At 36.3% G+C, this 12,870-nt stretch overlaps 1 pseudogene; it reads right to left on the bottom strand.

Annotated features, from left to right (window-relative positions):
- Positions 1-11,241: 11,241 nt before the first annotated feature.
- LOC140516100 (myosin regulatory light polypeptide 9 pseudogene) lies at positions 11,242-11,825 on the bottom strand (annotated as a pseudogene).
- Between the last annotated feature and the right edge of the window lie 1,045 nt (positions 11,826-12,870).

The following is a 12,870-nucleotide window of genomic DNA, read 5'->3' as shown; positions in this document are numbered from 1 at the left end:
TATTTATGTGTGTACATAAAATACGTATATATACAAGCACATATGTGTATATATGCATACATGTGTATGTATGGGTGCACACATACATACACTGTTGTACTTTATAGGCATAAATGCATTTAGTATGAAATAGAAAAAAAGTCACCTGCTTCAAAAAAAGTGTTACGGGTCTTCCTTCTAGAATCTAGACTTCTATTTTCCTTCAAAAGAAAGCATGATAAATAAAGTGGTCAAAAGAGACTGAGATGTCATCAACTTTCTCTGTCATCTTCTTTCAGATCATACCTATTTCTATCCAGAGAGATGAGAGTCTCTCCTGTTTTTAAAGATATTACTCCATCAGAGATTTGACAATTTCAGGGAGAATCTGGAAATATTTCACCAGGAGAAGACTCATGGAGGAGTCACGTAAGCTATCTTCCTGTTTTACTACTAAGGGCAGAACTAAAAAGCACTAATGAAAGTAGCAAAGAGGCAATACTAATTTGTTGGCTTAATTTCAGGATAAACTTTGTAACAATTAGAACTGAAAAGTCAAATGGATTTCTTCAGGGGTAGTGGATTGAAGACCATCAACCAAAAGCTAAATTTATAACTGTCAGATTGTTGTATTGAGGATTCATTAGAGATGACAGATAATCAACCAAGTCAGTTTCAACCCTGAAATTCTGTTTGTACGAATATATATTTCCATCGTGTGGAGGAGTGATTTTGTAATGTCCAAACCTAAACTCATGTGCTATAACTTAAGTTGCTACCTTCTTGTTTTACTTTCATTAAATAAAGATGGCATAGATAGAACACCTACACTTACTATGTGCCAGACAGTGCTGAGTGCTGTGAGCACAAAAGAGAAGAAACTAGGATAGCCCCTGCTTTCTAGAAGCTTCAGTAGAAACAAAAAGGACAGCTCAAAAATGTGGAACAAAACAGATAGTGCCTGTGTACAAGTGGTAGAAAGAACGTACTGGAGACTGAGCAAGAAGTAAAGACAGTGGGCAGTCTCACCAATCAGTGATCAACAAGTGATCACTGGATGGAGAGCCAATCTTTGGAAGAATAACTGGCCAAAGTTTCAAGTTAATCAATCATACAAAAGGACCACATGAAATACACCCAGCCTAGCAATGGGCATTATGGAGAGATATAAAAGGAATCAAACTAGAGCCTTGCTTTCAAGGAGCATAAAATTGAGAAGATCAGAAAAATGTATAAAATTACAGTAACTAAGCAATGTGGTATCAATAAATACTTATACATGCTATAATCTTAAGTAGCAGTAAGAGAGGAGTTCCAAGAACATTTGTCAGCCATTTCCAAACTGCAGGGCCTACACTGACTGGCACTCTCATTTCCTCCCATCACCAGTCAGTCTCTTGTCCCACGGTCTCTGGACCATGATAAAAGGGCTTTCATTTTTTCTTTCCCTGAAGTACTCCCATAGTATTTCCAAACTTGCCCCTCTTTTTACAGCTCCCCTTTATATTCTGTTTAGCTTATTTCTATTTATATCCCTAGTCTGCAGGACAGTACCCAGAAGGGATCAAACACATGATTCTTTTAATTCTTTGTTCAAGAAGAGAGAGAGATCAACGTAAGAAGCAATATAGTATAAAAGCGGTTGAGTCAAATATCCTGGGTTCAAATTCCAGCTCTGCTGCTGACTAATTATGTGACTGTTGGTAAGTTATTCTATCCTTCTAGATAAAGCAAGGTTTCTTAACCTGAAATCGATGGACCCAGGTCATGGATAGGTTTCAGGAAGCCTAAAAACTTGGTGTTAAAAATTCTATCTTTATTTCATTATAATTGATTTCCTTTATAATACTATATGTTTTATTTGACACATTTAAAAATATTCTGAAAAAGATTCTATAGGGTTCACCAGACTGGCAAAGAGGGTGGGGTTGAGGGGGAAAATCATGACATGAAAAATATATGAAAACCTGCTCTAGATCTAGTGTACTGTTATGTAAAACGAAGGTGCTAGAAGGTGCTTTGTCCCCTTACAAATATTTGATCCTCAGGGTAGTTTCCAAGAAAGTATCATCTGAGCTAGTCTCAAAGTAAAAAGTATAATTAGATCATGAAACAACCAAGAAAAATAATTCTGATTATTTTTATCATCACACTCCTAAAAGATCCCAGTTAATAACCTTTTAGCAATATTGGTTGCTGAACCCAGAGTCCTCTTCAAGTTGTCCAGATATTTCTAAGTTATGAAGACCAGAAATGAAGAGTTTGCCCAAGTACATATCTGTCTGGATTTCATTATCTTTTGACCCAATGAAAAGAGCAGGGACCTTCTCAATCATTAAAAATTCCTTGAGTTTTATTAATTAACTACATTAATTACCCAAGTAGCCTGAGTGGATATACTCAGCTATTGTTTATAGAGTGCCCCCACTGTCTTAGGAGCATTAGTTTAAGGATGCCTGAGGAGATGAGTATTACTTGAAATCTTATTTTGTTGATATGCCATCTTCCTCATTAATACAAGAGACAGGTAGAATTTTAATAAATAAATCCATCCTATAGATGTGACTTATTACCCAGTTTGTAATATAGCTTTCAAATGATAGTGGATGACTTAGTTTAGGCAAAGAAGGAAGCTTTGCATCCAATTCTTTAGGTCATCCTCCCAGGATAGAAGTATTTTTTGTATTTCCCCACTTTTAATTTTCATAACATGTAATTTGCAATTATATTTTCAGTTATGGAAAATTTCTTTGGGGTCACTGAAAGTATCTCAGAAGGCAATGACAAATCTATCAATTCTTTAACGGAGACATGGCAGGAGGGGTGACATAAATGCTTTTTTTGCGAGACCATGATGCTCGTATTATTATTCAAAGTTAGGAAAAATAAATTAGCTTGGCAATAACAATTGTTATACGAGTTACCACAGGGATAATGTCAAGTACTAATATATGCAAAATGAAAGTTGTCTTTCACTTCTAGAAAAGGTTCTTTGCTGCTTTCATTGAGTACATAAAATGTTAGGCACTAATGTCATTATTCAGTTGCAAGAGAGACCTCAGGACACAATTATTGAGTTGAAAACTTGAGTTGGAAAGCTAGATTATATGTGAACAACAGGTATTTATTCATTAAGAATGACTTAAATTGCCCCTAGGACATAGAAGAATGGGGAACATAAAGCATTTATTAAATATTTGCTATACAACAAACACTGTGATATACAAAAGTGAAAACAGTCTCTGCCCTAAATGAGTTTACACACTAATGGATAAAATGAAATTAATTATAAGAGAGTAATGGCCTACTGGGAAAGTAATTGCTCCAGGAGAGTTGACTGATATGCCTCATCTGGAAGCCATGGTAGTACTGAACAGATTAATGCACTCAAGGCAAAAGGTGGAAAGTGAAGGAAATTGTATATAAGTGATAGCAGAGTTGATGATAGGATGACCAGGGTGGATAATTCAATGAGACTCGAATCATATTCTGAGGTTGGCTAGATATAATGGGTTAGATGAACATGCCCTCATTCACCAATCTAGACAGTGGAGCTGTAGGGCAAGAGTTCCAAAGCTGAGAGCTTCAAAATTTCCAAGCAACTAAGGTCCTTCTGTCTGGAAGTCGTCAAATTTCTAGGAACATAGCCATTTTGGTCTTCGATTAGTCTTCGTGACTAGCATTCTGGAAATGACAGAAACTCCAAGGAAGAATTCCATTTTCCTCCTTGACACCAAGGTTTGGTATAGTCTTGCTTGGGAAGAAACCACCTGTGCTTCTCTGATTCACATATTTGCCCAAACTTTTAAAAATCCATTCTTATTGTTTATGAGTACATGAGAAATACTACAGTGTAGTGGCTACAGATCTGGCCTTAAAAGTTAGGCAGGCTAAAATTCAAGTTCTGCCTCTGACAAAGTACAACCATGGCCAAGTCACTTAACCTTGTATTATCCCAGGCAACTCTAGAAGTCCCTAAGTTGCAAACAAGTTGATGATTTACATTATCAGAGGGAGTTTCCACATTTGGTTACCCCAATGAGATCAAAGATTTAAAAAGACAAACAATCTACAGGGAAGGTTTATCAATACATTTCTTGTTCACTATATAAAGTTCACTTCATACTGAGACAAAGGAAACCAGTGAAATAGGTTTCAGGGAGACTCAATTGTTGATTAAAGACAAGAAGTGTTTTGCCAGATTTTAGAATTGTGAGCATATATATGAGAGACCTTCTTGTCCAAATCCTTCCTTAACTGGACTCGCAACCCTGTTCTCCATTTCAGAATCTCTGGTTTCTCTTTTCCATTTTAATTTCTTTCTCTTTCTTCCCTCCTTCTATCCTCCTCTGTTTCAGTACATATTTTTGCTTTTACTTATGAGTTCCATGCCAGATGGCAGTTGAAGCTAATAATTTAAGAAAGGCAATTAAAAATATTTTACTTTGCTAAAGAATTTAACATAACTGCTTTAATCAGATGCAAGTAAGACAGAACAGATAAGTCTAGAGCAGTCAAACCCTATTTTTATGGTTCCTCTTATTTTCTCAGTGTAACATAACAGCATCTCCACTCAAATTCCCCACATTGACTAAGAACTTTTCAAACTCTTTGGTATAAAATATGACATCAAGCAGTCTGGAATATGTGTACTATTGTGTTGATGATCAGTAATAAATTGAGTAATTTATAACCAAATACCTCTAATTTTCAGAGGCATAATAGAATACTTTTTTAATTTTATAGGAAACGCATGTACTTATTTTTCAAAATTCATAAGCAATTTGGTTATTGGCAGTATGATTAATAGTTTACAGTTGAACTTTCTGTGTGAAACTCTATATAAAAATTTAGAAGTTATAGAAGACTGGCATCTCGGGTACCTCCTTGGTATATGAAATAGAGCTGTCATGATTACCTAATTTTCATTGGCTAGACTAGAGGTCAAGATTGAGAACAAGACCAGAAATAAATTTAGATGACAGGGAAGGTAACTCAGCATGAGTAAGCCAGTGTAGTTGTCAATGGTTTACTTGCATGCTAAGCCACTGTGATGGTATTCTCTAGGCTCTTGTGTAGTTTTCATGATTAAAAACTGTTTTCTTGACAGATAACTGATAATTCAAAAGATGGTATGAACATAAATGTTACTTTGACTTATAAGAAAAAGAGGGGAATGCCTTTTTATTTTCATATAATTGAGGAAATATGAACTTGCTTTATTTTAGACTAACCCTGGAAGCTAACAATTTGTTGGTTTATTTTATATCAGGTTGGTGGGAAGACAGATGGGTCTACATTTTTGCAATGCAGTTGGCAACAACCCTGACAGGCCATTATCAATAAACTTTACCAGCAATGACTTTCTTTACATTCTTGTACTACTCGTTCATGGACAACAGTCCAAGATTCATGTGGTCTTCTCTGACTCTTGTGACATGGACTGTTTTCTTTTTGCAGGTTTACGAGGCAAAGAACTTAACCTCTGATTAACCACAAGCAGCTCTCTCGAGGCTTCAAAATGAAGAATAGGTTCCAATCTGCATTACCAAAGAAAATTTTTTCAGTGGAAGCTTCTTATAGCAATGGTATCAGAGGTTCAGTACCTTTTCCCAAATATAAAATAATAGCTAGTATTTATATAGGAATATAAAATACTTTACCTCATTGTAGTCTCACAAACACCCTAGGAGGTAGGTGCTAATATGATCAGTATTTTAAATATGAAAAAAACTGAGGAAAAAAAGATTAAATAACTTGCCCAGTGTCACAGCACATACATTTCTGAAGTAGAATTTTAACTAATATCTTGCTAACTTCAAGTCCTCATCTACATCCACTGCGATAATCTTTTCCATCACTTCTTGCCTGCAAATTTCCACCAGTAGTCTGATGCAGGCTTCTCATATTCAGCATGTGGCTATTTACTGCCCTTGGAATCTTAGGGAGTTGCGTGGGGATGTTGAGGAGTTAATAAGTCATTGCCCCTGATAACATGGCTGGTGGGTTTGAGAGGCAGGGTTTCAACCTTCATCTTCTTCACTCTAAAACTAACCATCTACCAACAGCACCATGCAGTCTTCCCACCACAGAATAGAGCAATGGATTTATGACCTTATTTATGTTGATATTTTCTGAAAGTGAAGCCAGTAAATATTTGCTAAGAGCTGTATATTAGGCCTTGTGATAAATGGTGGGGATGAAAAGAATAGCCCAAGCTGTCACTGTTTACCTCGTTGGTATATGAAATAGAGTTGTTGGTGAGGTTAGAAAGATTGCTAAGTTGTGCTCGTCATGCTGTGGCCAAAGGTGACCAGTGCTGGATCAGAGCTGTCCCAGACAGCCCCACTTCAACAAACTGGGAGTAGTTCCTGAACCCCAGAGGGGAGGGGGCGGGGTGAAGCCATCAACTGCCAACACCAGGACCCCAGGAATGCCTCACCCCGCTAGGGGAATCGAGAAGACACTAGTGCAGACAGCTGAGTTTACCTATGCTCTAGTTCAGCAGAGAAGCCTCTGGCATCTGGACCAACCCTCCCCGACTCTTAACCAGCTAGCTCCAGGGTGACTGTGGGGAAAACCCAAAAAGATCTCATCTGATCTCTGCTTTCAAACACCAGCCAGCTCAGCACCAGGTAAGCTGTAGCACTTTAGTTTCTAGCTGAAAGAACCAGAGCCCCCAGTACACAACACTTCAAGTTTTAGGCACAAGAACTGTGGGACAAAGCTCCCTATGTGACAGACACAGAGATCTACTTTAAAAGCCAGGAAAAGGATTGTTATCATGAATAAAAAGCAAAGCAGAAAAGAAAAAAAAAACCATAGAATCTTTCTATGGGGACAAAGACCAAAACACGAATACCAAAGAGGTCAGCAATGAGACTGTGCTCTCATCTACAACTTCAGAAGGGAATATGAACTGGTCTGAAACACAAAGAGCCTTCTTGGAAGATCTCAGGAAGGATTTTTAAACCCAAATTGGAGAAATAGAAGAAAAACTGGCCAATAATTTTAAAAACATGAAAAAAGAATTCACTGAAGAGAACAGCTTCTTAAAAAGACAAATTGGACAAAAGAAAAAGGAAGTACAAAAGCTAAGTGGTGAAAACAACTCCTTAAAAGGAACAATTGGAAAGATGGCAAAGGAGATGCAAAAATTAACTGAAGAAAACAATTTGATCAAAAATAGAATCGGACAAGTAGAAACTAATGAATCTATGAGACATCTAGAATCAGTGAAACAGAATCTGAAGAATGAAATAGAAGAAAATGTGAAATATCTAATTGGAAAAACAACTGACCTAGAAAATAGATCCAGGAGAGAAAATCTAAGGATTATTCATCAACCAGAAAGTCATGGTGAAAAAAATAGCCTTGAAAATATCATTTAAGAAATCATCAAGGAAAATTGTTCAGAAGTCCTAGACCCAGAGGGCAAGATAGTCATAGAAAGAACCCACCGTTCACCTTCTGAAAGGGACCCCAAACTAAAAACACCAAGGAATATTGTTGCCAAATTCCAGAACTGTCAAGTGAAGGAGAAACTACTTCAGGTAGCTGGAAAGAAACAATTCACATATAGTGGAGCTACAGTCAGGATAACACAGGACCTTGCAGCTTCTACATAAAAAGATCGAAGGAATTGGAATATGATGTTCCATAAGGCAAAGGAACTGGGAATACAACCAAGGAAGGATTAATTACCCAGCAAAGCTGAACATTATATTTCAGGCAATCAGATGGACATTCAGTGAAATAAGAGATTTCCAGACCTTCTTGATGAAAAGGCCAGACCTCAATAGAAAATTTGAACTTCAAATGTAGATCTCAAGAGAGGCACAAAAAGGTAAACAGAGGAACAACAAACTTGTTACACAACATGGGAAAACTGTTTACATCTGTATAAGAGAACATGATACTTGTTAATCTTGAGAACTGCATATTCATTATGAAATGTAAAGGGGATATACATAGATAAAGGGAGTGGGTATAAATTAAATGATGTGATGATAACAAATGTGATTGAAGGGTGTGAAGGGATTGTAATGGGAGATGTGAAAAGGAGGAGACAGAAAAAAATACTACACAACAAGAGGCACAAAAATATACTACAGTAAAGGAAATAGGGGAGGGAAGTGAGCATTGTTTGAGAAGTACTCTCATCTGATTGGATTCAAGGAGGATACAACAAACTCAGTTAAGTATAGAAATACAATTAACTCTATTGACAGTAAGAGGGGAAGGAGTAAAGAAAAGGGAGGGGAGGCTAAAAGTGAGGGAAGAAGTAGTAAGGAAAAGGCGGATTAAAAGGGAGGGGCATTGAAACAAGGGAGGGAAGATGAGGGAGGTGGTGGTCAAAATTTAAAACTGTATTGTGGAGGGGAAGGAAGAAGGAAGAAGTAAAAGCACAAACAGGGGAAAGAGGATGGAGGGAAAGACACAGATAGTAATCATAACTGTGAATGTGAATGGGATGAACTCTCCCATAAAACAGAGATGGATAGCAGAATGGATTTAAAACCTTAATCCAACAGTATCTTGTTTACAAGAAACACATTTGAAATGGGGGCATGCATACAGGGTAAAGGTAAAATATTGGAGCAGAATATTTTGTGCTTCAGCTGATGTAAAAAAAAGGCAGGGGTAGCAATCCTAATCTCAGACAAAGCAAAAGCAGAAATAGGTCTAATCAAAAGAGATAAGGAAGGAAACTATATCCTGCTACAAAGCACCACAGACAACGGAGCAATTTCATTATTAAACATATATGCTCCAAGTGGTATAGCATACAAATGCTCAGAGAAGTTAAGGGAGTTACAGGAAGTAGACAGCAACACTATAGTAGAGGGGGAACTCAACCTCACCCTCTCTGAACTTGACAAATCTAACCTCAAAATAAACGAGAAAGAAGTTAAGGAGGTGAATAGAACTCTGGATAAGGTAGATTTGATAGACCTCTGGAGAAAGTTGAATGGGGATAGAAAGTAATATACCTATTTCTTTTTTTTCCAATCTTAACATCCTTCACTTAAACACATTTTACTGGCTCTGGTTTTTATGAACATAGAATTCAAGGAATGATAACTAAGCATCAGACTTCTAAGCAGAACAGTGCATATACAGATACTGAAAGCAGAATCTTGCAGATTAGTGCCTCTTGCCAGTCCTTCAGCTTCCTGCTTTGCACAACCCCAAGTGATCACCAAGGGATGATGATAAGGCTCAAAAATATGCATCCGTAATCTAAAGAAATTATGAACTTGTTCAAATATGATTAGTCCAAATATGAATCAGAATTCCATGGTTTTCATCCAACTTCTGCTTGATATATTTGGTTACTAAAAAGGACTTCACTTATGCACTATTCAAATTAAGTGCAAAACAAAAGAATACTGAGGCCAAGTAAAGGACCTTGCTTCCATCCAAGAACAGAGATGGAAAAAATTAGCTAGTTCACACATGATCTTGATACAATGAAGAGGAAATGGTAATTTTTTGTTGTTGTTTTGGGAGGGAAGACTGGGAACTCCCTATTTTGATTTTAATGGGCTATAAGTGTAGCAGCCTCTCATGGGCATTAATGATTGGCATAGAAGTGTTAACCAACTGTTTTTTATGACCTGTGCTGGTTCACTCCTCCTGAGGCACCCTGGTGTGCTCGCAGAAGGCTCAGTACATTGGCAATGAATGTGGCAGTACTGTCTAATCTACTTCCACCCTCCTAGAGCTCAGAACTGATCTCAAAGGATCCACCTATCTTTACCTCCTTCAAGAGCAGCATTACAGGAGTGCACCACAACACCCAGGCCCATTTCTTCTAGTAGATAAATTTATTTCATGATTTCATAAGATTAAAGAAAAACTTAGGAGTACACACAGTGACTTGTTTGCTTCAAACTCACAGGCTTTAAAGAATCCTCATTTTATCAAAATACAAATATTTGCGCTTAAATAAAACACACTTGTGGTATATATAACATGCCAGATCTAATTATGAAGCAATATCCCTAAAAACAAACTATGGTTTATTTTAAGCAACACTTACACAGGACTGTGCTATACCTTGCAATATAATATGCTAGAGCTAAAAATAACTTTTATGTAACTTCTTCCTAAGGGATATGTATTTTTCTCAGTGCAGTAGAGATGACGGGACCATATAAGGCCTAGAATTCAGTATAGAATTCAGTGCAACATCTTGTGTAGTATTAGATAAAATGTAACACCTTTAAAGGCTTCCCGCTCAAAAGACATAGATACTTCAATAAAGATACATATGAAAATTAAGAAATCTGACAGGCACAATTTTTTAAAAGAGATAAAATTCCCATTTTTAAGGCACTTAGAATCACCTCTCATTAATGAAATAATTTTATAAATTTAGGCAACTATTCTAACAAAAATTCTTATAAATTTGGATTAAACATGGAATAATCTTGATTTATGAACTGAAACAGTGTTCAAATGTTCACAATAGATAATGGAAGGCACAGCTTAGTTAGGATTAAAGCTACCCAAGCACTACAAATTAGCAATGCAAATATAAATCAAAAGTAGAAGAGAGCAAAGGAAATCTGCTTATACAAATGAGATTATGATACTATGGACACTATTTAACTGTTGGTTTAACATAATTATTCAGTGATCAGTATGCTAAGAGGTGCTGGGAATAGAGAAAGTAGAGGTAGAAAGAAAGCTGGAGATGGTAGGAAAACTAGTAGGTAACTCCCATTTTTTTCTAGTTTACTTCATATATTCTCTGAAAGCATGAATAGTACTAAATAAATGCCCATGCTGCCATCCACTGATTAGTTTTTGTTGAGCTAAAGGTGTTGAACAAGTACTTCATTGCAGAAATGTTTTCAATCTGGCATAAGAATAAAGAATAGAGGAGTTAACTCCTCTTCCTAAGGAAGAAATAGCTATAACTTAGTGTTTGGCCACTGACATTTTAAAACGCCAGATTTTTTATTTTTAGAAATTACTTAAACACAACTAACACCTGTATTTAGTGGAAATACTTTCTTCACAACCTTTATTTTCAAAGTATTTATTACAAAAAGTGTAAAAAATCCAGGTAAACCAGAAATTTGAGGGTTTTTTTTTCTTTAGGCTTTAACAAATCTTTGATCATTTCTCCAATTCTCTTTTTCAAAGTGATAACCTCTTTTTTCCAGTCTGATCACAGAGGTGCAAGTGTACCCCAAAAGTCTTGGAATAAATACATGAGAGGCAAAAGATGTAAAGCTGAGTGCATGCAAACGATATCCGAAAGTCTCAGAAGTAAACAAAGTGAAAATAAGAACTGTTGGCATGAATTTGACATTTCCTTTTAGTCATTTTGTCTTTTGCTCCACTTTTAAGAATGTGTGTAAACTCTATATAATTGAAATTTCCTTTTTTGTCAATAGACACTTCTCTATACAGCTCATCTACTTCTTCATCTGTGAACCTGTCTCCCATTGTTGTCAGCAATTCTCTCAAGTAATCTTCCTCAGTGGTACCTGTAGCTTCTTCATCAAAGCAAGTAAAAGCATTTCTGATGACACCTTCTGGATCTGTTCCATTTAATTTTTCCCCAAACATTGTGAGGAACATAGTAAAATTTATAGGACCTGGAGCTTCATTCATCATGGCATCTAGGTACTCATCACTTGGATTCTTTCCTAAGGAAGCAAGCGTATCATGTAAATCTTCCTTGTCAGTGAAACCATCTCTGTTCTGATCAATCATATAGAAGGCTTCTTTGAATTCCTGAATCTGTGACTGATCAAATATAGCAAATATATTTGAGCACCCTGAGGACGATTTTTGGTGGTCTTTGTCTTTGCCCTTTTGTTCGACATGTTGACTAGTAAGTCCTGTGGAGGCTGAGAACCTGGGAACAATGGTGGCGACAAACGGCGACGCCCCTCAAACACGCTGGAGATGAGGGAAAAGGCGGCGGCTACCGTACTCTACAAGACACCCAGCTCCTGACCAACCACCCAGTATACCTATTTCTCAGTGGTACATGGCACGTAAAAAAAATTGACCACGTACTAGGCAATAAAAACCTCACAATCCAGTGGAGAAAGGCAAAGATAGTCAATGCATTCTTCTCAGATCATAATGCAATAAAAATTATATGTAATAAAAGTCCAGGGAAAGATAAATCAAAAATTATTTGAAAACTAAATAATCTAATCCTCAAGAATGAGTGAGTTAACAACAAATCATAGAAACAGTGAACAGTTTCATTCAAGAGAATGACAATAACGAGACAAACTACCAAATCTTATGAGATATTGCAAAAGCAGTTCTTAGGCGAAGTTTTATGTCTTTGAATGCCTACATGAATAAAATAGAGAAAGAGGAGATCAATAAATTGGACATGCAAGTGAAAGAGCTCGAGAAAGAACAAACTGAAAATTCCCAAGTAAATACCAAATTAGAAATACTGAAAACCAAAGGAGAAATTAAATTGAAATTAAAATTGAAATCAAGAAAACTATTGAACTAACAAATAAAACTAAGAGTTGGTTTTATTAAAAAAAACAATAAAATTGATAAATCGTTGGTCAATTTGATTAAAAAAAGAAAGAAGAAAACCAAATTAACAATAACAAAAACCAAAAGGGTGAAGTCACCACCAATAAGGAGGATAATAAATACGATAATAAGAAATTACTTTGCACAATTGTATGCTCATAAATTCGACAATCTAAATGAGATGAATGATTTTTTAAAAAGATACAAATTGTCCAGACTAAAAGAAGAGGAAGTTGAACACTTAAATAACTACATCTCAGAAAAACAAATTGAACAAGCCATCAATGTACTCCCTAGGAAAAAAATCTCCAGGGCCAGATGGATTCGCAAGTGAATTCTATCAAACATTTAAAGAACAGT

This window comes from Notamacropus eugenii, chromosome X (assembly GCF_028372415.1).
Source record: "Notamacropus eugenii isolate mMacEug1 chromosome X, mMacEug1.pri_v2, whole genome shotgun sequence".
Classification (NCBI taxonomy): Eukaryota; Metazoa; Chordata; class Mammalia; order Diprotodontia; family Macropodidae; genus Notamacropus; species Notamacropus eugenii.
This window is presented reverse-complemented; position numbering and strand designations above follow the sequence as displayed.